Consider the following 24,105-nt stretch of genomic DNA (forward strand, 5'->3'; position numbering starts at 1 on the left):
CGATCGCCTTGCACTAAATTGACGTGTAATTTTAGCGTTATCAAGTTTATATAATTGAGTGAAAACACTCTTCTTGAAGAGCCGGCATTAAAGATTAAGAAATACATTAAAGAAATTACGGAAGAAGACAATAGCTTGATGTAAGGTGCAAATATCAAGTTCTACGGGAACTTCATCCTGTATAATATTAGTATTTTCTTGATATCATACGTATGCCCGTTTTCATTACCATGAGATCTGATGTATTATTAGATTTTTCTAAAGTGTTGCAGCTATAATCTTCTGTTACAGCAAAGCATGAAACTAGCAAGTTCCAATGCCTAACTTGGAATTGGCAGGCATAGACAGTCACCTTAACTTGGTCTGAACTGCCAAATAAGAGTTCTACCTTACAATATGATCATCTAAAATCTTCCAAAATTTATGTGCTGCGTCAATGTCGAGTGTCTATAAGAAATGTTGTGGTTGAGTAGAGGTGACTAGATGTACATACAAAAGTTGTAGTATTTAGTTGTCAGTTAAGGATCAAGTGAAGTTGTCTATCTACGTATTATGCTTATAATAATGATAGTCAGTAAAAGCAAGTAGAAGGGGCATTTTGAAAATAACAACATAGGGATGAAGGAAGAGGGATCATATATAACTGAACATGGATTTCAATTATCACAAAGTTTCAATTACAACTTCATGCTTGAGGATCAGCATGTGTTGTTTATATATGTTGTAAACGGTCATACATTTTGCTCGGAACCCTTAGGAACACTGGTTCAGATATCCGTTCATGCGCCTCCGCGACCTCCAAATCTTGAATAAGCTTTTTCACTCTACTATATCTACCCTCACCACACTTCACCCACTTAGTCCCCATCCTTATACCCTTCTCTAGATTCCAAAGTTTTTTAAATCAATTTTAAGGGTTGTTTTGTATGCTAAATGGAGTAAGGATATCTCCTGACATTATTTTATCTCACCTTGTAGATGGGATAGTGTCATTTTAGTATACATAGTGAAATAAGATAATCTGGGAATTAGCTAATACCTCGAACCAAATATGACTAAAATTTAATCTCAATTTTTATTTCCAAAATTCTTATTCTTATTTGACGTATCAAACGAGCCCATGTGACCAAATAAGAATTCCACTTAATCATGCTTTAATTTTCACTTTTTGTGCAGTCTCATTAGGTAAGGTTCCTATTTGGTCTGATCTGCAACGGTGTCCACAAAAGTAGAAAAATACAAAGGGGTAAATGACTTTTACGTGCAATTACATAGGGGTAACTTATGTCTTTTTCCTTTAATCAATGGACATAATTAGTGAAATTTGATTTATAAATAATTAATAACGTACTCACACTACTTTTTCTAATGTGATTTATCATTTTAAACATCAAATCGTATGGAGATTAAAGTAGTCCCCAGTCCTGCACTATGTGGGACATTACATTCTCTTTAATCCAACTATGTATTATAAAAGTTGGTGTCTGAGTCAATTTTTTTTTCATAACCTTTTTGAGTAAGAAAAATAATTTCATCCTTCACCTTTTTAATGGCTTTATGGCAGAGGAAGTCCAGATTAATGAAACTCGAAAGCGGAACTAAACACCGGACAAATATCCCAAAAAAAGAAAGAAATCAAGAGGTATCATTCGAGTTACGGTAAGATAGATATGATGCCTTCACCTTTAACCATAGATATAAGGTTTTAGTCTTGAAAATGGAAAATAAGATGCTTCCGGTTTATTGTGCATGAACAAGTCTGAATTAGTCGAGCCTGAAACCCAGCGGAAAAAAAAGGAAACAAAACAGGTCGGTACGCTTGAGTTAGTTTAATAATCAAAAAGAAACCTAAAGTAATAAATCCCTTAGTGGAATAATCTCAACAACTTTATTATGATGGAGTGTTTGATTTTTTTTTTACTGTTGAAATTCCTGTTTAGCCATTTACTTTAGCTTCTCTCTGAATCACCTCGTGTACTATTTCACACAGCTTCGTCTTGGCAGGTTTGTTGAAATTTAAAGGTATGATTATATATTCTTGAACCACTCTTATTTTAAAATTAACTCTTGCACGATGTTGAACATATGATTCAATTTTTCTCTCTTAAATTTTAATTATTAGTCTCTAAATAGATCCCTAAATAAAATAGTACCATCAAATCTGTTTATAACGACATTATTTGTCTGAATATTTTTGCTGCTATAGAAAAATTGTGTTATAGAGAACATGCAAAAAATTGATTCCAACACGAAAAACAATACTTTTGTTATTTATTTATTATGAGTCGTCTGGATACGTTCCTTTTCTTTGTATGCTTCAGAATGCTTCCCCTATCTTTTGCGGTGTCTTCATTTCTTTTGTTTTGTCCTTTTAAATCTGGTCTGAACTACTTTCGTAAATAGTCTGTCGAATACCACACATAGGGATAAGGTTCGTGTACGTTCTACCTTCTTCAGACCCCACCTATTGGATTACACTAGGTATGTTGTTGTCGTAGATGTCTGACCATATCTGCAGTAAATTGTTTCCTTCTATGATTTATTAAGTTTTTGTGTTCTTTATTTTACTTTCAATACATTATCAGATCTTAAGAACTAGTCCGGCTTGACTAGTAAAAGCTACAGACATGGAAAGAGGAAATGGAGGAGAAAAAGGGGAAGTGGAAGCAAACATATCATCGGTATGTTATGCAACATTTGTTTATACTTCTTTTTTTTTTTTTTTTTCATTTCACATAATTAAGTTAGTCTTGTAAGTATGTTCATTTTTATGTAGTTTCTATATAAGAAGCTGAATTTTACACCGGGCTAAGTTGGTTTAAGGGCATTGATTCAGATTGGGTAACGTGTCATTTTATGGTTGGATTTAATGTGCAAAATAGTGCTTATAACGATTTGGAGCTTGGGCCTATAATTCAAACCCAAAATAGTGCTCAAGAAAACCACCAGACCATTCTGTAGACAGTAAGGGACTCAAAACAGTGTTGAAAATCAAATGACTATCTCCAGTATATATTCATCTTTCTTTGATTTTGTACAAAGGCATCTGTTCTAATTAATATACTTCTTCTCATTGTATTCTCCATCCATTATAGTGAAATTCCTCTGCCTCTGCCCGTGGTTTTTTCCGTCAAGAATTTTCACGTAAATCTGTGTGTTCCTCTTTTTTTTTCTTTTTCTTGTGGTATTGCTTATTTTATTTGATCATATCAAACTGGTATTAGAGTAATCAATTATTTTCTTTGGGATGGAAACCATGAAGTATGATATTCCGTTGTTGGACCGCAATACCAAATTTTTGTTATGGCAAGTTAAGATGCGTACTGTGCTCATGCAGAGGTATTTGGATGATGCTCTAATAGGGTTTGATAAGATGCCCTCATCATGCACATAGGAGGATAAATGGCACAAGCATCGAAACGCTTTATCTCAGACCTATCTTCATTTATCCAATCAAATTCTACAGGATGTTTTGAAGGAGACCACAACCACTATGTTGTGGTTGAAACTAGAATCGTTATGTATAACAAAGAGCCAAACTAGTAAGTTGCATCTCAAATAATGACTTTATTCCCATTTTCTATCTGAGGGTATGTCTTTAGAGGATCACCTATCTGTATTTAAGGAAATCATTTCTGGAGGTTAAGTACAATAAGGAAGATCTAGGGTTGATTTTGTTGTGTTCTCTGCCTACATCATACTCAAACTTTAGGGATACGATTTTATAAAGTCGTAATACCCTGAACCTAGATGAAGTCTATGATGCATTTTTTTCTAAGGAGAAGATGAAACATCTTGTGAATTGGTCAGTGACTCAACGAGATGGTCTTATTGTTCGAGGAAGGACTCATGAGAGGAGCTCCAGAGGTGATGATAGAAATAGGTCAAAATCCAAAAACAAAAAAAACTATAATTACGTTTAGAAGAAAGGCCATATCAAATCTGAGTGTTATAAGTTACAGAATAGAAATAAACAGGAAGTTGAAAACCAGAAAGTAAGACAACTAGAGAAGTCCGGTGAAGCCAATTTTGTTAAAGATGGCGGTAGTGATGGAGAACTCTTGGTAGTTTCTGATAGTAACTCCAAGCCCTGTGAGGATTGGATTTTTGATTCAGCTTGCACATTTAATATGTGTCGCAATAAGGATTGGTTTACAACATATGAAATGGTCTCTAAAGGTGTTGTGTTGATGGGAAATAACACACCCTTCAAGATAGCTGGTATTGGAACAATCTGGATTAAGATATTTGATGGGGTTGTGAGGACACTTGGTGATGTACGATATATCCCTGACTTGAAGAGAAGTCTTATTTCCTTGAGTACCCTCGATTCAAACAGATATAAGTACACTAGAAGGTTAGTAAAGGTGCCCTTATTATGATGGAGGGATAGAGAAAGACTGCAAATTTGTATGTCTTGCAAGGCTCTACGGTTGCAGGTGATGCAACTTTTTCTACCTCCTCTCTAACATATAGTGATGTTGCTAAACTTTGACATATACGCTTGGGACATATAAGTGAATACGGGATGACTGAACTAAGTAGGGGAGGACTTCTTGATGGCCAGAGTATTACAAAATTGGAGTTCTTTGAGCACTGTGTTTTTGGGAAGCAGAAGAGAGTCAAATTCACTTAAGGCATCCACTCAACTAAAGGCACACTTGATTATATTCATTATGATCTCTGGGGTCCTTCTAGAGTACCTTCCATAGGAGGTGCGAATTACATGTTGACTATTCCAGAAAAGTTTGGGTGTTCTTCCTAAAGCAAGAGAATTATATGTTGCCTACTTTCAAGGAGTGGAAGACTATGATTGAAAAGTAAATAGGAAAGCAGGTAAATTGCCTATAGACTGATAATGGTTTAGAGTCATATTCTAATAAATTTAATGTTCCATGCATGTCAGAAGGAATTATGATGTCATGACCCGAGCCGAGGCCTTGGCTGCGACGAGTATCCCAAACCATGAAGGCTCGAGTGCCCTTCACTATTTGGAAATATGCACACATTCATATACAAAACAAAAAAAATATGGAAGTACACAACAACACAAAATCATGGTCAATATTATAATTCAGTTGAACAAATTTGGAATAAAATCCATACATCTCTAATAGAATTAACCTCAGTCTACAAAATCTCTAATACAACAAAGCCAACATCTTATCTAGAACTGGGATAAGGCCCCCAGTTAGATCATAAAACATAAAGAGATAATGAAATCTAATAACTAGGCCTTCCGAAATAGAGAAGGCTCACCAACTGAAAGTTCTGACACATAAGTCTACTGCTAAATGGGACCTAGGACTGTGCCTCATATCTTGAAATATAAGGGGTCAATACATTTGTACTGGTAGACAGAGCAATCCAAAATAATGACTATTATACAACATAAGCAAGAGCATTTTATAAACTCTTTACATAAGTTATGTGGAAAACACATGGGCATATTTACAAGACTTAGAACATTTATTTGAAATCCACGACTCATTATTTTATTTTACTTCTGAGCTAGGTGGTAAACCCTACAACTCTATAATCCCATGGGCTATATGGAATCCGCCCTTAACTCAGCGGCCAAGCCCCCAACCCATGTTTGCCACAAGGGCTAGAATCTTTATCTTCAATACACCAAAGGGAACTAGGCCAGTGTATGGTCCCTCTTGGGGACATAATAAACCCGTATCGTTAAAACACGATTTTGGGCTACGAGTTATCTAAATTCAAGTCTTCTTCGAGTAACCACCTAACTCTCTTTAAGCCCGTTTTAACTTTTAAGGCATACATTCTTTGAAATCAAAAATCTAAAAATCTTACTTTGTTATGACATTCATCTGCTTTGATATCGTCATACCAAGACTTGCAATTCATATCTTCTAAGCCATAAAATATCATGTACATCTCTTTTATTCAAAACAATGCTCAGACCACCAATTCAAATGATAAAAGAGGATTCATATTTCAAAACATGTGTCAAACCATGCAAAGATTCTCTCTTTTCAATATTTCGGCAAGAGGTGGTCAATTTCTCAAAACAACCATGCAATTCCTTGATTTTCACATTTAACATTTAAAAATAAGAAGTTATCCCTCTCTTCAATTCTCAATCAATACAAAGTTCAAATAAGATAGTAAAGCTCTTGACTTATACTTAAACAGGCACTTTTAGTAACCCATAATTTGTAATTCAAGGAGTAAATCAATAAGAGAGGAAAAATTCATTATTCTTGCTCTCAACTCATATTTCAAAACTAAAAATTACATATATACATATACACAAGAAAAATTAAGATTTAAGGGAAGGCCTTAAGACCAAAACGTTATCATCGAAGGATTCACAATACGTCATTGTCAATGCAAATTCAAGAACCTTTGTAAATACAAAATTTCTTAACATTCAAACATTATTAAAATGATTTCACCATTCCCATGTAGTTTAGGAAAACTCCATGTGCCTTAGATGACCTAATTCAAAGGATAGAACTAAATTCTTAATTTGTTTCTTGGAAATCTTGACCTAAGAGCTTGATTCTTAATCTTTGGGTCTCTAGGGTTTTCTTGAAATTAATAAAAGAGAATAAAGATGTACAATGATCTTTAGGGATTCAAATCATATGTTTTGGACGGTTTTGAGTGAGGTAAATGACCTTATTGCGCTTAATTATGCATAATTATAAGCTAGAAATTTTTAGAGTGCACGATGGAGGGCTTGGAATGGGCTTCATAGCACAGGAATGAGTGCACGATGTGGGATCTATAGCACTATTTTGGAGTGCACGATGTGGGCATATTGAGGGATGCTACTATTTTGGTTATCCAAACTTCCCCTTACGCTTATCAAAAAATTTTGAAACTCACCCGAGATATACTTCTTACCACTCCAATCATGATTCAACGTTAAAATCAACAATACACTTTTGAAAAAGTTGAAAATAAAATCATCAAAGTTTGAGAGGTCAAAATGAGGCTAATTATCCAACACTTAGTTTTATTTTTAAGGTTCTAAGTGTCTTAAGTTAGCACTAGGGGTGGTATCAAGTTGAGAAGGCTACGGGGTGCTATATGTAAGGCACTTAATAGTTCGTCGTACTCGGCAACAGAATGGTATGGCTGAACAAATGAATAGGACTATAATGGAGAAGGTGCATTTTATGCTCTCTAATATTGGTTTACCCAATTTTTTTTGGGCCGAAGCTGCTTTCACAATTTGTTTTCTTATTAACTACCCTCTTTTAATTGCGATTGACAAAAAGACCCCATAAGAGGTATAGTCCGGTACTCCTCCCAGTTACTCTGTTATGAGGATATTTGGATGTGTTGCTTATGTTCATGTTGATAATGGAAAGTTGGAACCTAGATCTGTCAAATGTTTATTTATGGCTTATAAGTCTGTTGTTAAAGGATATAAGTTTTGGTGTCCAAAAAGCAAAAAGGTTATAATTAGCAGGGATGTTGTGTTTGATGAAACTTCCATGTTTCGTGCTTCCTCCAAATCTAGTGCTTCGCCCCCAAATGAGTTTAGTGTCATGAATCAAAAAAATTCAAGCACCCACGTTGAATTGTAGATTAGAGAAGAGTCCACACCAGTGTCTACTTCTCAGTTTACCCTGGAGATATAGAGTGATACTATTTCTTCTACACTACCAGTGATGCCATAATATTCTATTGCTAAAGACAGGACTAACAGAGATATTAGACCTCCTCAAAAGTATGTTGAAGCTAATTTGGTTGCTTATGCATTAAATTTAGCAAAAGGTATTAATTTCGGTGAAGAACCTTCTTTTTACTCAGAGATAGTTAGTTGTGATAATTCTTGATGATGGATGATTACTATGCAGGAGGAGATAGAATCACTTCATAAGAATAGAACATGAGATTTGGTGAGATTGCCTAAAGATAAGAAAGATGACCGTTGCAAGTAGGTATTTAAAAAGAAAAAAGGAACATCAGGAGTTGAAGATGCTAGGTACAAAGCAAGACTAGTTGCTAAAGGTTATAGTCAGGTTCTAGGTGTTAACTTCACAGATGCGTTTTCTCCAGTTGTAAAGCATAGTTTGATTCGATCCTTACTTATTATTGTGGCCATGAATGATCTTAAACTTGAGAAGTTAGATGTCAAGACTGCATTCTTATATGGAGAACTTGAGTAGGACATCTATATACAACAACCAAAGGCTTTTGTAGTCTCAGGAAAGGAGGACTATGTATGCTTACTGAAAAAGTCCCTTTACGGCTTAAAACAGTTGCCCAGATAGTGGTATAAGAGGTTTGACTCCTTTGTGACTTCTCATAAGTTTAAAAGGAGTTGTTATGATAGTTGCGTCTATTTCAAGAAGGTAAGTGATGGTTCGTTCGTGTATCTTCCCTTGTATATTAATGACATATTGATTGCAGTAAAGTATATAAGAGAGATAGGAAGAGTAAAATCCCAGCTGAGTGAGGATTTTAAGATAAAGGATTTAGGGGTAGCAAAGAAGATCCTTGGCATGGAAATTCTGAGGCATAAAGAGAAGTGTAAGTTATACTTGAGTCCGAAAAGGTATATTGAGAAAGTGCTTCATAGGTTCGATATGAAAAACACCAAAAATTTTAGTACTCCATTGGCAGCTCATTTTAAACTCTTAGCCATGTTATCTCCAAATGCAGATGATGATCGTGATGATATGTCTCGAGTTCCATACTCTAGTGTTGTTGGGTCTCTTATGTATGCGATGGTGTGTTCCCAACCAGATTTATCATATGCAGTCAGTGCAGTTAGCAGATACATGACAAATCCTAGTAAATAACATTGGTAAGCAGTTTAGTGGATTTTCAGATACTTGCATGGATCTGTTGATGTTTGTTTGTAGTTTGAGAAAAATAGAAATAGAGTGATCGGTTATGTTGATTCTGGTTTTGTAGGAGACCTTGATAAAAAGAGGACTATGTTTTAACCATTAGTAGTTGTGCTATCAGTTGGAAAACTATTTTACAGACTGCAGTTGTTTTGTCAACTACTGAGGCAGAGTACATGGCTATTATAGAGGCTTGCAAGGAAGCTATTTGGATGAAGGGTTTGTTTGGTGAACTTAGCAAAGACATGTAGATTACGACAATATTTTGAGATAGTCAGAGTGCTATCTTCCTTACAAAAGATCATATGTTTCGCGAAAGGATAAAGCACATCGATGTTTGGTATCATTTTATGCGTGAAATTATTGCTCCTGGTGATATTATGGTATGCAAGATTAGTAACCATGATAAACCTATTGATATGATGACCAAGACACTACCAAGTGCCAAGTTTGTGCATTGCTTGGACTTGATTGGTGTCAACAGTTAAGATGCGCCCTTAGGGGCTTTTGTAGAAAACGTGGAGAGTTTTCTTGAGATGGATTTGAGTTCTGAATTTGAATTTGTGTCAAGGTGGATATTATTAGAGTTTGTGACCTGAATTCTGTTGATCCGGCCCTAAATATTTTGCAGTGCAACCCATCTTTGTGATTTTTTGTGATGTCAGTTGTGGTAGCATAGGGATCGGGTCGATATGGACCAGTTTGTTTTTGGGCTTAGGATTTATTTGTACACACACATTATATAAGTGCAATTAGTGGGACAGTTTTGGAAGTTTAGAAAATACGTCATTCTCCTCATTGTATTCTCCATCCGTTATAGTGAAATTCCTCTGCCTCTACCTGTGGCTTTTCCTGTCAAGGACTTTCACGTAAATCTGTGTGTTCATCTTGTTTTTCTTTTTTTTTTTGGGGTATATGCTTTTCAATCATAACATCTTCTGCATTTCTATTAGCTACATGTTGTAATTCAGTTCATGGACAATTTGAGACAATATTTGGTCTCTTTAGTAGGTGTCATCCATTGTATTTCGTGAGGGCATTATCAATATTCTTGATTTCATAGAAAAATTAAATAACGGTCGTATGAAAATTTCAATTCTTAAAATGGATTGAATTGAAGAGATGACATTTGTTTCCGCATTTTCATCAATATTGCTATTTCCTTTCAGAAGGTTGTATTGACAAAATCTTGTCTTGCATATCAAATGAGATTCATGATCTGGTTCAGTCACTTTTTCATTAGTGTGGAGAAGGCGTGCTGGTTAAATTTATGGATCATGATGTTCCTTACCTCCAGGAAAATATCAAAAATTATGTTAGCTCACATAACTATGTTGAATCATGTCATGTGCCCATGATCGAGGATCATTTGGTTGAGCTTTTTGATGCTATCCTCATGTATCTGCAATATCTACTCAAGTGTTAGTCTGAGTTGATTCAATATTAGTTTTTCAAAAATTATTTAACATTTTAAGAGATTTCATCGGTTGAAAGTAAAAGGTCGTATTAGTATGAGACAATTGAATATGTGTTACCTCATCTTCAATTTATGGCTCAGAGAGTAGTAAGCTTCTGCTTTACTCTTTTGGATTATCATCTTGATGAATTCAATGGATCAGAGGAAACAGATGAATCATATGTATCCCAATTTAATTTCAAGCTGGCCAATCTGCTTGTGGATATTATACCCATTGAACTAGAGGTTATGCACATCTATTAAACAAATTTGAAAGCTTCAAAATCGGCAGAAGTTGGTTGCTTCATTAGGAACACTCGAGAAGCCTCTCTGGAAATTGTTAGAGACTCTCTAATTTATCTGTACAAACATATGGTTAATGATATTACTCCTAGTACCTCAGTGGGAAACATTCATATCATGATAGAGTTACTTTCGATTATTCTTTCAGATGTGCCCGAGGACATCATTCATCATTACAAGTAGTTTTTTTTCTTGGCATGTGTTGAAGCACTTACCAAGGAGGTATTTGTTCTTGTTCGCAACTTAGGAGTGAACTCAAGAAATGAAGAGAATATGAATGAAATAGGTGGTGCAAGTTTAAACTTACCAGAAAAAATTGAACTCCTGAAGGAAGATCTCAAGAATGTTTTCATGAAAGCCCGCACAGACTCATACCAGCTCAGCCTCCCGCTGAGTGATGGACCACTCTTCATGACTCTTCTTCTCAGAAACTTAACTAACTTGCTCAATTCCAATGCTTATTTAGTTGCTCTAATAAAATAACGAATTAGGTAGGTGAAAGAAGACATGGAAATCATTAAATTGTTCTTTGGTAAAGTTAAGCAAGAATTGTATAGAGATCTTTGGACTCATATTCTCGATGTGGCATATGAGTCGAAAACTCGGATTAACTCAATTCTTGCCAGAGATCCTTCTCTATTACAACTTATCTTCTTACTTCCTGATATTGTGGAAAAAATCAAGATTATCAAAAAGAGGTACAAAAGCAGATCTCCAAGAATACAAGTATCATTTCTACAAACACTCACAACAAGCCAATTGAAATCAAGTCCTCAATAGTTGGTAAAACAATTACTGGTTTTGTGGAGGAGAAAAAGTGGATAATTAGGAAGCTCAATAGTGGGCCAGCTGAGATAGATGTAATTTCCATAGTCGGCATGCTAGGTCTTGGAAAAACTACTTTGTTTTACAAAGTTTATAAAGATAAGTCTGTTGTTTGTCATTTTGACATTCGTGCACAGTGCTCAGTCGATCAGGAACTTAATGGGGAAAACTTATTGCAGAAAATTTTCATTGAAGTTATTGATTTGAAAGAAAGAGACAATAAGGATGTTATAAAACTAATAAGGATGTATATATCATCAGCATCATCATTTAGAAATTCTACATTCTTTGTCTTTTCATTATCTTGCCAGCTCCAGGTGTTATTCTCCACAAATCTGACATCCTTTTTAACAATCAGTTTGACATTTTAAGGCCGATAGATGCTGTAAGCTTTTGATAGACTACTATATCCTACAAAGATTCTGGGTTCAGCTTTTTTATCCAGTTTATCTCTTTCCATCTGAGGTACATAAGAAAAACAAACATAAATAAATATTTTTCAGATTTTTTATTAAGGTTTTGTAACTAAGCCAAGCCTTAAATGGTGTCTTCTTTTGTAAAGCCTAGATTGGCAATCTGTTTAGCATAAATACTGCGGTGTGGGCAACTTCAGCCCAAAATTTCTCTGGCATCCCTTTCTCATGGAGCAAACACCTTGTCATCTCTATTAGTATCCTATTTTTCCTTTCCACTACTCTATTTTGTTGGGAAGTATAACGTGCTGTTAGTTGATGCTCGATTCTTTCTTCATTCCAAAATTTGTTGAAATTTTCTAAAGATACTCGATTCCATTATCTATTCTTATCACCTGAATTTTGCAGTCACTCTGATTTTCCACAAAAGCTTTAGTTTTCAAGAATACATCAGCGACCTCAGATTTAAAAATCAAAATATAAATCCAACAATATCTGGAATAATCATCTATAAAGGCAATATAGTACTTACTATCCTTTAAAGATGGTGTTTTCTAAGGTCCACCTAAATTCGAGTGAATAAGTTGCATTTTATTGTTTGCCCTCCATGATGAATTCTGAAAAGGAAGCCTTGTTTTCTTCCTGAAAAGCTTCACAACCAGAAAGATTTTTCTCAAAGCTCGGGAGACCTTTTGCAAGTTGATTTTCTTTCACGAAGAGTATTGAATCATGAGGATGATGTTTGAGTCTTTTGTGCCATAACTATGAATCATTTTCCAATCAGACAACGGTTGCGTGCTCCTCGTCCAATAGATTCAAGGAAAAACTCCTTCCTCTCATCTTGACCTTGAACATCTCCTTATCATCAGAATCCTTGATGACATTTGCTTTTTCTTTAAGCAACACTTTAAAACCATTTTCAAGTAGCTTGCCAACCCTTAAGAGTATTTGTTCAAGATCAGAAACAAAGAAAACATCAGTTATAAGTTTCAAACCTGTAGGGCTTTGAATTGCAACTGTTCCTTTGCCTTTTCCATCAAAATATTCTTCGTTTCCAATTTTGACTTCAGAGATAACAGATCAATCTAGCTCTTTAAAGAGCTCTTGATCAATGGTTATATGATATGTACATTCGCTATCAATCAATCAATTTTCAGAAGTGCTTTTGTTAGCAAAACAAGTTGCAACAAATAATTGCTCTTCTTGATATTGATTTATAGAAGCTTTGGCGTTTTCTTGTTGCATTTTTGACTTGCATACCCTCTCCACATAGCCTAGTTGACCACATTTTTTGCACTGGACATTTGGCCTCCACAAATATTTTTGTTGAGAGTGATTTTTCTTTTTGCAATGAGAGCAGGGTGAATTAATTACTCCCCGATTGTTATTATTATTGCCTTGCCTTTGCTTGTGGTTCTTTTTTGTTCCATTTTCTAACTCGTTCTATGATTTAGATTGAAAATCACCTTCAATAAAACCTTTTTTCCTCATCATTCTCTTTTGCTCCAATGCCTGCAAAGCTTTAATAAGTTCTGCAAAGGTAATGCTTGATAAATCGTTAGAATTCTCTAAAGAAGAGATTCTGGCTTCATATTTCTCAGAAAGTGTGATAAGAATGTTTTGAAAAATTTGTTCATCAGTAAAATCCTTACTAAACAATCTCACCTTATTGGCTAAGTTGAGTAGTTGATCTGCATAATCTTTTATAGTTTCTGATTCTTTCATTCTCTTTATTTCAAGTTCCCGAATCAGATTTATCACTTGCATATTTTAAAATCAGATTCATCACTTGCATATTTTGCACTCTTTCACTTCTTTGGTATTCCTCTTCGTGATACTCTCAAATTTCTATAGCAGATTTCATTTGCATAATTCTAGTAAGAGTTGAAGGAGATACTACGGAGAAAAAACATGCTTTGTCTTTGACTTTCCTTGTCTTTCTCTCCTTGTGATGTTTTATCTGATTCATTGTTGGATTATATCCAAGAGGAGTTACTTCCTAGTACTCTTCTACTACTTCCCAGAGGTCTAGTGCTTCAAGGTGAACCGTCATTCTAATTTCCCAAGTGGGATAATTTTTAGGTTGTGGAGCCTGATTAATATATGACGTAATGTTATATATTAATGTTCATGTTGTTCAACCTTTGAGAAATTATATTCTAATTTTCTAAATTTTAGGCTGTACCTTTTATTCTCATTTCTCTATGTAATTGAACATACTCTAATTCATTAATATCAATAGCCCATCCGCTGGGGAGGTTACCCACGAGTATTACCACAAAATTAATTCTCTCTCTCTTTCTTAAAGAAATCTCCCTCTAGTTTTCTTCATCCTCTCCATAGATTTAGTGTGTGTGAACTGCTAATCGAACCTAAAAGATAATTCTTACCGTTGAAGACAAGTGAAGTTACAAAGCTTGTTTCAGAATTCATTTCCTATAAACTATTTAAGACAACATTTTAAAGAATGGTTATATAGAAAGAAGTTATATTGATTCACTGTCTTCTCATAGTTCCCTCAAGATGACAATGCTCTTGATACAAATCTGTTGACTAAGAAAAGAAAGAGAAAAAGGCTAGGTTAAGTTTCATTGCTTATTGATGTTAAGTTTTACAGAATAATTAAAAGACCAAAAGAAGATAGGAATTTTGAAATTGAAACTGTTCCACTAATTAAGCCTAATCATATTTATAGATTTGACATTATCTTAACCAGTTGAGATTTTTGAATTTAAAATAGATTTTAACTTCTATTTTTGGTTTTGAATTAATCCAATCGTCCTTTCTATAAAAATTAACCATATAATTACTTCTAACCATTTATATGTTCTTAAATTTTGATCAAAAGTGATTATCAATTATCTTTGAATAAGACCTCATTGTTGCATTCGATTCTGATGAAGTTACACGGCAATTCATTCACTGGCTTTACCTCTTCTAGGTAACAATTTTTTTTTGCAATAGATTTTTGAATCTTACTCGTATCTTCATTTCAATACCAAGGAAGAAAATCCTCAATATACACGTATTAGAATATACACATACATGTGTTTACATGTTTTTGCTCAGTTTACATGTAAATATTTCATTATTCAAACCAATATTTACATGTCTTTGTTCAGTTTCATTTTTGTAAGCATTAATTTGATAAATGATATTCATAGGCTTTATCAGGTAAAATTAATTAAAATGGAGTAGTGATATATGAAAGGAAAAGGATGAATTTGTGGTGATATCATTAAAAGATTATAATGTTTTTGAAATTTTAGTCATTATTTTAAGAATTATGAAGAGAAGGTTTTGAAAGGGAAGAGGACAAATATAGCACTATATTTTGACGATTTGTTGCGTCTTATTTATTTTTCAATCTACTTGATTTTCTTATGTGTATGATATCTTAATTTTATATATTTTATAGACGATAGAAGTAACAAAGAATGAGTTAAGTCACAACACAATGAAATAATACTAAATAGTTGCAAATGTATAAATCAAATATAAGCAACAATAAAGAAAAAATAGAAACAAAGAGAAGCATGAAAAAATAGAAGAACAAACATATTTAAAATTAAGCTACGAAAGGTAAACACCATAGTATTGATAAGTGTAATTTAAACTCAAAGTTGATTGACTATTATTATTTTAAGCCTATACTGGATTAAACAAAAAGGATCTTCATACATGGAGGGGATCCTAATGCAACATCAGATTGAAGTTAGGACAATGTGGCTTATTTTTAAAAATGTCGTATGGATTATGAATATAAGTAAAAGTCTATAGAATCTAATTCAACACTTTATTATCATACTCTGTTTATTTCATTTTATTTGGCATCGTTTGACATGATAGGTTTAAAATAATTCTTAGATATTTGTTGGGTTATTCATCATTTCAATTAGGGATAAAATGGATATTTTAAAATAAAATTATTTTAAATATAATAATATGATATTTTTTTTAGATGGATTAAAAAGAAAATGGTACAACATAAAAAATGGAATGAAAGAGTAAAAAGTAAGGACACATGGCTTTTGAAATTCCTATACCAAACACACCTTTAGTTCTTTAAAGAACACATAAAATTTTCTCACATATAGGAACATTTTTGTTGATCAACTTTTTGAATGAGTTGACAACATTATTGGTGAACTGGGATATGTATCCGCGCGATGCATGGGCTTGTTATCTCTAACAATTATAGCAGATCAACAATTGTAATAAAACCAGATTCTGCAAGATTGCAGCCTTATTTAGCTTAACTTAATCCAACTCTGAAGTTTTATTTTGAATTACAACAACAAGTATGACTAATATCCTACTTTTGAGGCACTAGTCTTAACAAATATGAACATTTCTTTGAACCTCTTCCTTACCATTGTCATTTAAGACACTTGAGGCTTCATAAAAAGTTGGACCTGAAGAAAGCATATTTGACGGATTCTTTGCTAAATGAAATAGGCATGCTAGTTCATTTGAGGTGCTTAATCATTTAGATGGAGGAAGAAGCACTCCCTCCCTCACTTTCAAACCTCTAGAATTTAGAAAATCTAGATCGAGGTGTATAACCTGGGACCAATCTCAGTACTATCACGTAGTATCTCAAATCTTGAAAAGCTACGAAATGTGTTCAGCGGTAATTGTACTGTCTTTTTTTTTTTGGATATTGACAAACCAACAAAGTTAGAGAATCTGAGAACATTAAAGTTACTTAAGATTTCCTATTCGGTAGACATATAGATTATTTTCAGAAGGTTTTTCAATCTTTGAACCCTTGATTTCCTCATGGATTATTCAGCAGTGGAGCAGCAAATTATTTTCCAAGATTGGATGTCCTTAATAAACTTGAACAAGTTACCGTAATTTTTGTCCGCTTTGGGCATAGACATGCACATCGGTTCGATTTTCACTTCCCTTTGAGCTTGAAAGAACTGAAATTGGGTGGGTTCGATCTGAAATTCGATGCAGTACCAAGAATTGGGACATCACCACCCAGCCTTCAAAGGCTATGACTATCAAGCGCAGACATCTAGGAGGGGGAGAATGGAACATGGAACAAGTCACCTTCTAGAATATCAAATCTCTAAGTTTGATTGGTGTGTCTTTTTCTGCATGGTAGTTTATTGCAATTGAATCCTTTACCAAGCTTGAGGAATTACTTACATTGTATTGTGCATGTATTAAAAGAGCTCCCAGGTTAAAAAGTCAGCCCTCAACATTAAGGAATATGTTACATAATTGATGGGAGAAGACAAGTATGAGGTAGACTACACAGGTATATAAATTCATTGACTTGTTTCGTACATTAAATTACCTCTTCAAATATGATATTCTAATATTACTTTTAACTTATATAATCTTCCTTTCAGTGGGCGAGAGCATAATAAGTTCTGGTCGCGGTTTCAATCGCTAGAGACTTTATGTTAGTGGGAACTCATCATGATCATCTTAATTAACTGCCTGTTAATTTAGAGCATACTTAGGTCTTAGATCTATATCTCCAAACAAGTTTGAGGTACACTGCGGAGAAATGGATTCATCTTAGGTCCATACCTCCAGGCAAATCTCTATTAGTATATTACATTAACTTCTTTCCTACCCGTTGGGGCTTCAAGTGTTGGATCTATCATCACACACTTATGCCTTCTTCAAGATATTTCAGTTCATTTCCCATTAAGCACTGTTTTTCCCATCTGATTCTTCTTTTAGCAGATGCTTATTTTTACATAGAAATTGATGAATGATCAAAATGGAATTTTGACTGACAAATTGTTTCTTATCCTTTGGTTGACATATTATTTTGTTGTTGTTACAGATCCTTTTTCTTGAATGCGTTATAATTCTTCCTCTAGTTTTGTTTTCTCTTCCTATCTTATATATGTGTTACATGAGTTGGGAGTCTTTTGCAAACAAGCTTTCTACCTCCATGAAATAGAGTTGAGGTCTGTGTACACTCTATCCTTCCTATACCCCACTTGTGTGATTATAGAGTATCTTGTTGTTGTTGCACTATCCTTTCAGGATGAATCTTCTCTTCCTTTTGCCTCACAAAAGTGTCAACAAGAGTGGACTATTTGTAATTCTTTACATTGCCAGTGCCCAAAACATTAACTCTTTATATATGGTCGTTGAACGTTACTTATGATAGTAGTAAAGTCACAACTATTGTTTGCCACATTAAAGTAACTAAACTTGTTAAAATATCTCTCAAGCACTCTCACACACACATATAACTGCCATTCCAGCAGTTACTGAGCTCGATAAGAAGAAGGAAAAGAAGAGAGAGGATGATCTAAGATTGAAACTTGTATGTTAGTTATGTACAATGTGAGTTCATGCCACCTATTTATAGACTCACATGACTAAAATGTGATTATCTAGAAGATTCGTAACAAATTCCTAACAACTTAATCAAGTGGCCAGCTCACTAACCAACTTGACACACCTAACAGACTCGACTAACAAGCAATGCAATAGAGTTAACTAACAGTGTTAATCAACTGTTAACTAATTAATATAACAGAAAGTATGAATACTGAATATTGATACTATAAGTTTTGACACTCCTCCTCAAGCTACAGGGTGCAAAATGTTGAGCACACCAAGCTTTCTTAGGAGATGTAAGTGTTGATCATGACTCAAGCCCTTTGTGAGGATATCTGCAACCTGTTGATTTATCTGCACATACATGGGTTGAACCAACCCTTCCTTGATCTTATCTCTAATAAAGTGGCAGTCCACCTAAATATGTTTGGTCCTCTCATGGAATATGGGGCTAGCAGCTAGCTGAATAGCTGAATTGCTATCAGTAAAGATGATAATAATTTTAGTTATAGGGATCCCTAATTCTACAAACAGTCCATCCAACCATGTTACTTCTACCAAAGCTTAGGCCATGCTCCTATATTCTACCTAAACTGAGCTTCTGGAGATAGTGTTCTATTTTTTGGACTTCTAGGATATCAATAAACCACCAAACTGCACCATATAGCCTATAACAGACCTCTTAGTATTTGGACATGCAGCGCAATTTGAGTCACACCAACAAACAAACTCTGTAGTAGGTTGTTCCTGGAGCCATATACCTTGTCCTACAATTTCGTTTAGATATCTTATCACCCTGTTTGCTGCCTCCAAATTTTATTTTTTAGGTTGTTACATGAACTGACTTACTATTTGTACTTCATAACTGATATCAAGTTTTGTTATTCTTGCATACAACAATTTTCCAACAAGTCTTTGATACGATGTTATATCCCTTAGAATAATATCTCCTTTAACACCTGCTGCTTCATTCACTTTAACAAAGGTTAGCTTGATATTAATATCTAATGGAGTAAGATATGGCTTAGCACCAACAAGCCCTATGTCAGATGTAAGCTCCAATATATATTTTCTTTGGTTCAATATTACTCTACTTGCAGACCTCAACACTTTAATGCCTAAGAAGTCCTTAAGCTCACCTAGATCCTTAAGTATAAATTGCTGATGGAGAGTAACTTTTGTTGCATTAATCATGTTTGTATTATCCCCTATTATTAGAAGATCATCTACATAAACTAAAACCACCACCATACCTTTTGACTTCTTTAAGGTAAAGCGTGAATAATCATATCTGCTCAGAGAGAATGCTGTATTGAGCAATGCTGCAGTAGGCTTTATATTCCACTGCCTTGATACTTGGTTAAGTCCATACAATGACTTGATTAATCTTCAAACTTTGAGTTACTTCCCTCCAAGAAACCATCTGGCATTTCCATATACACTTTCTCATCTAAATCACCTTGTAGAAAAGCATTATAGACATCCATTTGGTACATACACCACCCTTTTGATACAGCTAAAGTAATAAAATTTCTCACTATAACCATTTTTGCTATGGGAGAGAATGTGTCATGGTAATCTAGTCCCTCCTGTTGGCTGTAACCCTTGGCGACCAACCTTTCCTTAAACCTTTCTACTTCTCCATTAGCATTGTACTTGATCTTGTAGACCCATTTTGATCCAATTATATTCTTGTCCAGAGGAATATCAACTACCTCCTAAGTATGATTTTCTTCAAGATCTTTAACCTTCTATTTCATAGCTTTAATCCACCTCTTATCTCCGCCAGCTTCATTATAAGATTGTGGTTCTACTTTTGTTGATAGACTGGACATAAAACTTTGGTATCTTGAACTAGTATTAGCATAAGATAGATAGTTTTCCATAGGATATCTGGTTTCTCTTTTTCCCTAGTAATGCATAGTCCAACAACCAAACAAGTTGTTTGATGACTCTAGATGATTTTCTTGGAGCAACTTCTGCAGGTGATAAGGATGGCTCATCTTTGCTGGTGAAGTTATGAGTGTCTTCATCTTGGATACTGTTAAGATTATGTGGTGATGTACTTTTCTCTTGTGGATCATATGATTGATTATCAGGATCTGTGTAAGTATCTACTTCTATTACTGCATTAGTATGATAAGATAAACTCAGCTTAAGGAAATCAACAGTTGATTCTGAGCTTGGGTACTCTACAAAAAGGAATGAATCATGTTTGAACACTGCATCTCTTATGACAAACAATTTGTTAGTACACCAATCCGACAATATATAACCCTTCTGAGTGGTAGAATAACCCTTCAATACTGCAACTTTAGCTCTTTTAGAGAGCTTATCACCCTTTGGTAGTACTGAAGCATAGCATTTGCATCCAATAACTCTTAGGTGTGTTAGTGATGGGACTTTACAGAATAATATTTCATAAGGACTTTCACCCTCAATAGCTGAGGATGGTAACCTTTTAATAAGATACACAATAGCCTTAACATTTAATCCCTAAAGCTTCATAGGCACCTGTGATTGAAACCTAATGGCTCTTGTGACATTCAATATCTGTCTGTGTTGTCTCTCAACCACACTATTTTATTGTGGTGTGTATGGGAAGATACTTTGATGTATTATTCCCAAGGTCTGAAACAACTCTGTACATTTAGAATTAAGGAACTCTTTCCCATTATCTAACCTTAATATTTTCACTTGAGCACTAAATTGATTCTGAATTAGAGTAAAGAAGTTTTTTATGGCTACAATACACTCAGACTTTAATTGTAGTAGATGAAACCATGTATATCTTCTATGATCATCAACAATAGTTAAAAACTAGTACTTCTTTTCAAAAGTAGGTGTCTTATAAGGCCCCCAAGGATCCATCTGTACAATATCAAAACATTTTGAAGATCTAGATATACAGAGAGGAAAGATTTGTCTAGTTTATTTAGCTAATGGATAAATATAACACTTATTTAGAATATGTACATCACTACTGTGTCTTAATAGATTGAAAGTTCTTAATGCCTGGGAAGAGGGATGTCCCAGCCTCATATACCACAGACTGCACTCATGCATCTCTACTCCTGTATCCTGCCCTTGATGAGCCACATTATTGATAATTCTATTCTCTCCACATACATTTTTGAGGATGTATAATCTTTCTTTTTCCTTACCAATCCCCTTCACCTTGCCACTATAAAGGTTCTAAAGTACACAAAAGTCAAGATAGAATGAACCAAAACAAGAGAGTTTCCTAGTCATTTTAGACACTCATAACAAGTTCAGTTTAAAATCTAGAACATACAACACATCCCTTACAACCTCTTCTTTCAGAACTTGTGCTTCTCCTACATGTGATATATCCACCTTGGCTCCAGTAGGTAGGTTTACTTAATCACACATTGTGTTGTCAATTTTGTGATAGTGTGAGAATATATCCTTGTGTGCTACCACATAATGTATGGCTCTAGAGCCTATGATCCATTCATATGGAACAACATGACTAAAAAAACAAGTAATAGTACTTGTCATATTAGCTTTTTCTGAGTCATTTGTCTCTTTGTTGATCAATGCTATGATCTGTCTATATTCATCTTCTGAGAAACCTTATCCCTTTAACAGACCAGCATTGTTGTTCCCTTTACTTTCCTGGTTACCAGTTTGATCAGCCAAGTATGATTTCTCTACTTGAGGTCTAATAAAGTTATGAGCTAATGACTGGCTGGTATTTTGACTAATAGCTAATTGTCCATCTCTACCACCTCCACCACCTCCACCTTGACCATTGTAGAGTTCTTGATTTTATACCCCCTTGGATTGTTGTAGTTACTTATTTTATTGTTTCTCCAATCACTTGGATATCCATGCAATTTGTAATAGTTTTCTCTTGTGTGGCCAGTGAAGTTACAACAATCATATCTTTTACCTTTTAATCTTGGCTTCCATAATTGGTTGATGCCTGATTCCTATTCCAAATCTAGAATTTGCATATTTTCTATGTACTTGCATAGGAATAGGCTTAGTTTTATGAATAATATTTACAACACAAGCAAGTTGCTGGATCTCATCTTTAATAATCATTGCATATTCTTGGTTAAGTGTAGGTGTTGTTCCCTTTATCAATATATGTCTATTTACTTGGTCATATGTATCATTTAGTCCACTTAGGAATTGTATTAGCCTCAACTAATCTAAGTGCTCTACATACTCCTTAGACTTAGAACAATTACATGATGGAGCTAGAATAACCGCATTATGTTCACTCCACAAATTCTTTAACTTAGTGAAGTAGGTTGAGACCGAGTCAGTGCCTTGGTGTAGGTTGTTGATTTCCCTGTTCAATTGGTACAATCTCATATGATTCACTTTGTCAAACCTCTTCTAAAGATTTTCCCATACCTCATAGGCATTTTTTCCATACACAATACCACTGAGTAACTGTTCACTTACTGAACTCATCAGCCATGAAAGAAATACTGCATTGAATATCTCCCATTAATCATGTAATTCCTCTCTGTATGTGTTCTTTTTACAAGTACCAGTCACACAAACATACTTCTTCTTTCCCAATAGTCCAATCTTCATAGATTTACACCAAATTCCATAATTCTATGAACCAGTCAACTTAATGGGAATCAATGCAGCTCCTACTACATCTGATGCTCCTAGGCCACTAGGATCAATCTTAGGTGCCATGTATATTTTGTAGGATACAACTATATTGGAATAAAAATGTCATAGAAATCTCAAAATACACCACTTGTATATAGAGATCTAAACTCCTCTAAGCTCACTAGCTCACAAATAGAAATCACAGATAGAAGGAACTCACTGTATTAAAGATGTATTGACATTCAATTGTTATTTCTCCAGTTCCATGATCGCGTGGATTTGATACCATGGTAAAATATATCTCAATCACTCTCTCTCACAAACACTAATACCATTGCAGCAGTTACTGAGCTCGATGAGAAGAAGGAGAAGAAGAGAGAAAATGAGCTAAGATTGAAACTTGTATGTTAGTTACGTACAATATGAGTTCATGCCACCTATTTATAGATTCATATGACTAAAATGTGATTATATAGAAGCTTCCTAACAACTTAATCAAGTGACCAGCTCACTATCCTACTTGACACACTTAACAGACTCGACTAACAAACAATGCAACAGTGTTAAGTAACAATGTTAACCAACTGTTAACTAACTCATATAACAGAAAGTATGAATACTAATTATTGATCCTATAAGTTTTAACAGAAATTTATCCACTATAATGGTTACTAAACGTTAATACTATTGTATACACGTCTTAGATACAAGCAACTGAGAGTTCTTGAATTCAACTTATCTAGCAAAAACTAGACGGTTGTGCAAACTAATTTTCCCTGCATATACTCTGGTATTGCTTAGCATACAGTTATAGAAAAAGCCTATAATTCAGCAAAATAGGAGTGCCCAAACTTAACTTTCAATATTACAATTCATAGTCTCCCTTTCGTTTTGTTTCTTTTTACTCTCTTTTCTATATCTAACCTCTATTTCTCTTTTTTCATATTTTTTCTTTTTTGTTTCTCTTTCTGTCTCTTCTATCTCTAGTCGATACTTCTCTTTTTTATGTTTTATTTTTTTCTTTTTCATTATTTTTTTGATTGTATTTTATATTTTATATCTTTTTTGTATTTTTGAAAAAATATGGCAACGTCTAGTATAAGCCGTGGATAATGATGGAAACATCATGACTGCTCATTGTCTTTATATTAACCATCATTTTTTTCTTTTCATTTTCTCTTTTTTCATTTTTTTACTTTTTGTTTTTTACTATTTTCATTTTCTTTTTTTTTCTTTTCATTTTGTTTTCTCTCTTTTATCTTTAGCTTTCGGTTCTCTGTCTTCTTTTTCGTCTTTTCTATTTTTTTTCATTTTTATGTATTTTTTTATTTTTTGTGCCTTTTCCTTTTTC

The 24,105-nt window shown here is 34.2% G+C and overlaps 1 long non-coding RNA gene across 1 annotated transcript; it reads left to right on the forward strand.

Moving 5' to 3' along the window:
- Positions 1-1,672: 1,672 nt before the first annotated feature.
- LOC124898971 lies at positions 1,673-23,668 on the forward strand. Its single transcript, XR_007056123.1, has 4 exons — positions 1,673-2,022; positions 2,586-2,681; positions 17,016-17,103; positions 17,198-23,668. It is a non-coding gene; the product is annotated as an uncharacterized LOC124898971 (long non-coding RNA).
- Positions 23,669-24,105: the final 437 nt, after the last annotated feature.

Source organism: Capsicum annuum, chromosome 5, assembly GCF_002878395.1.
Source record: "Capsicum annuum cultivar UCD-10X-F1 chromosome 5, UCD10Xv1.1, whole genome shotgun sequence".
Lineage (NCBI taxonomy): Eukaryota > Viridiplantae > Streptophyta > Magnoliopsida > Solanales > Solanaceae > Capsicum > Capsicum annuum.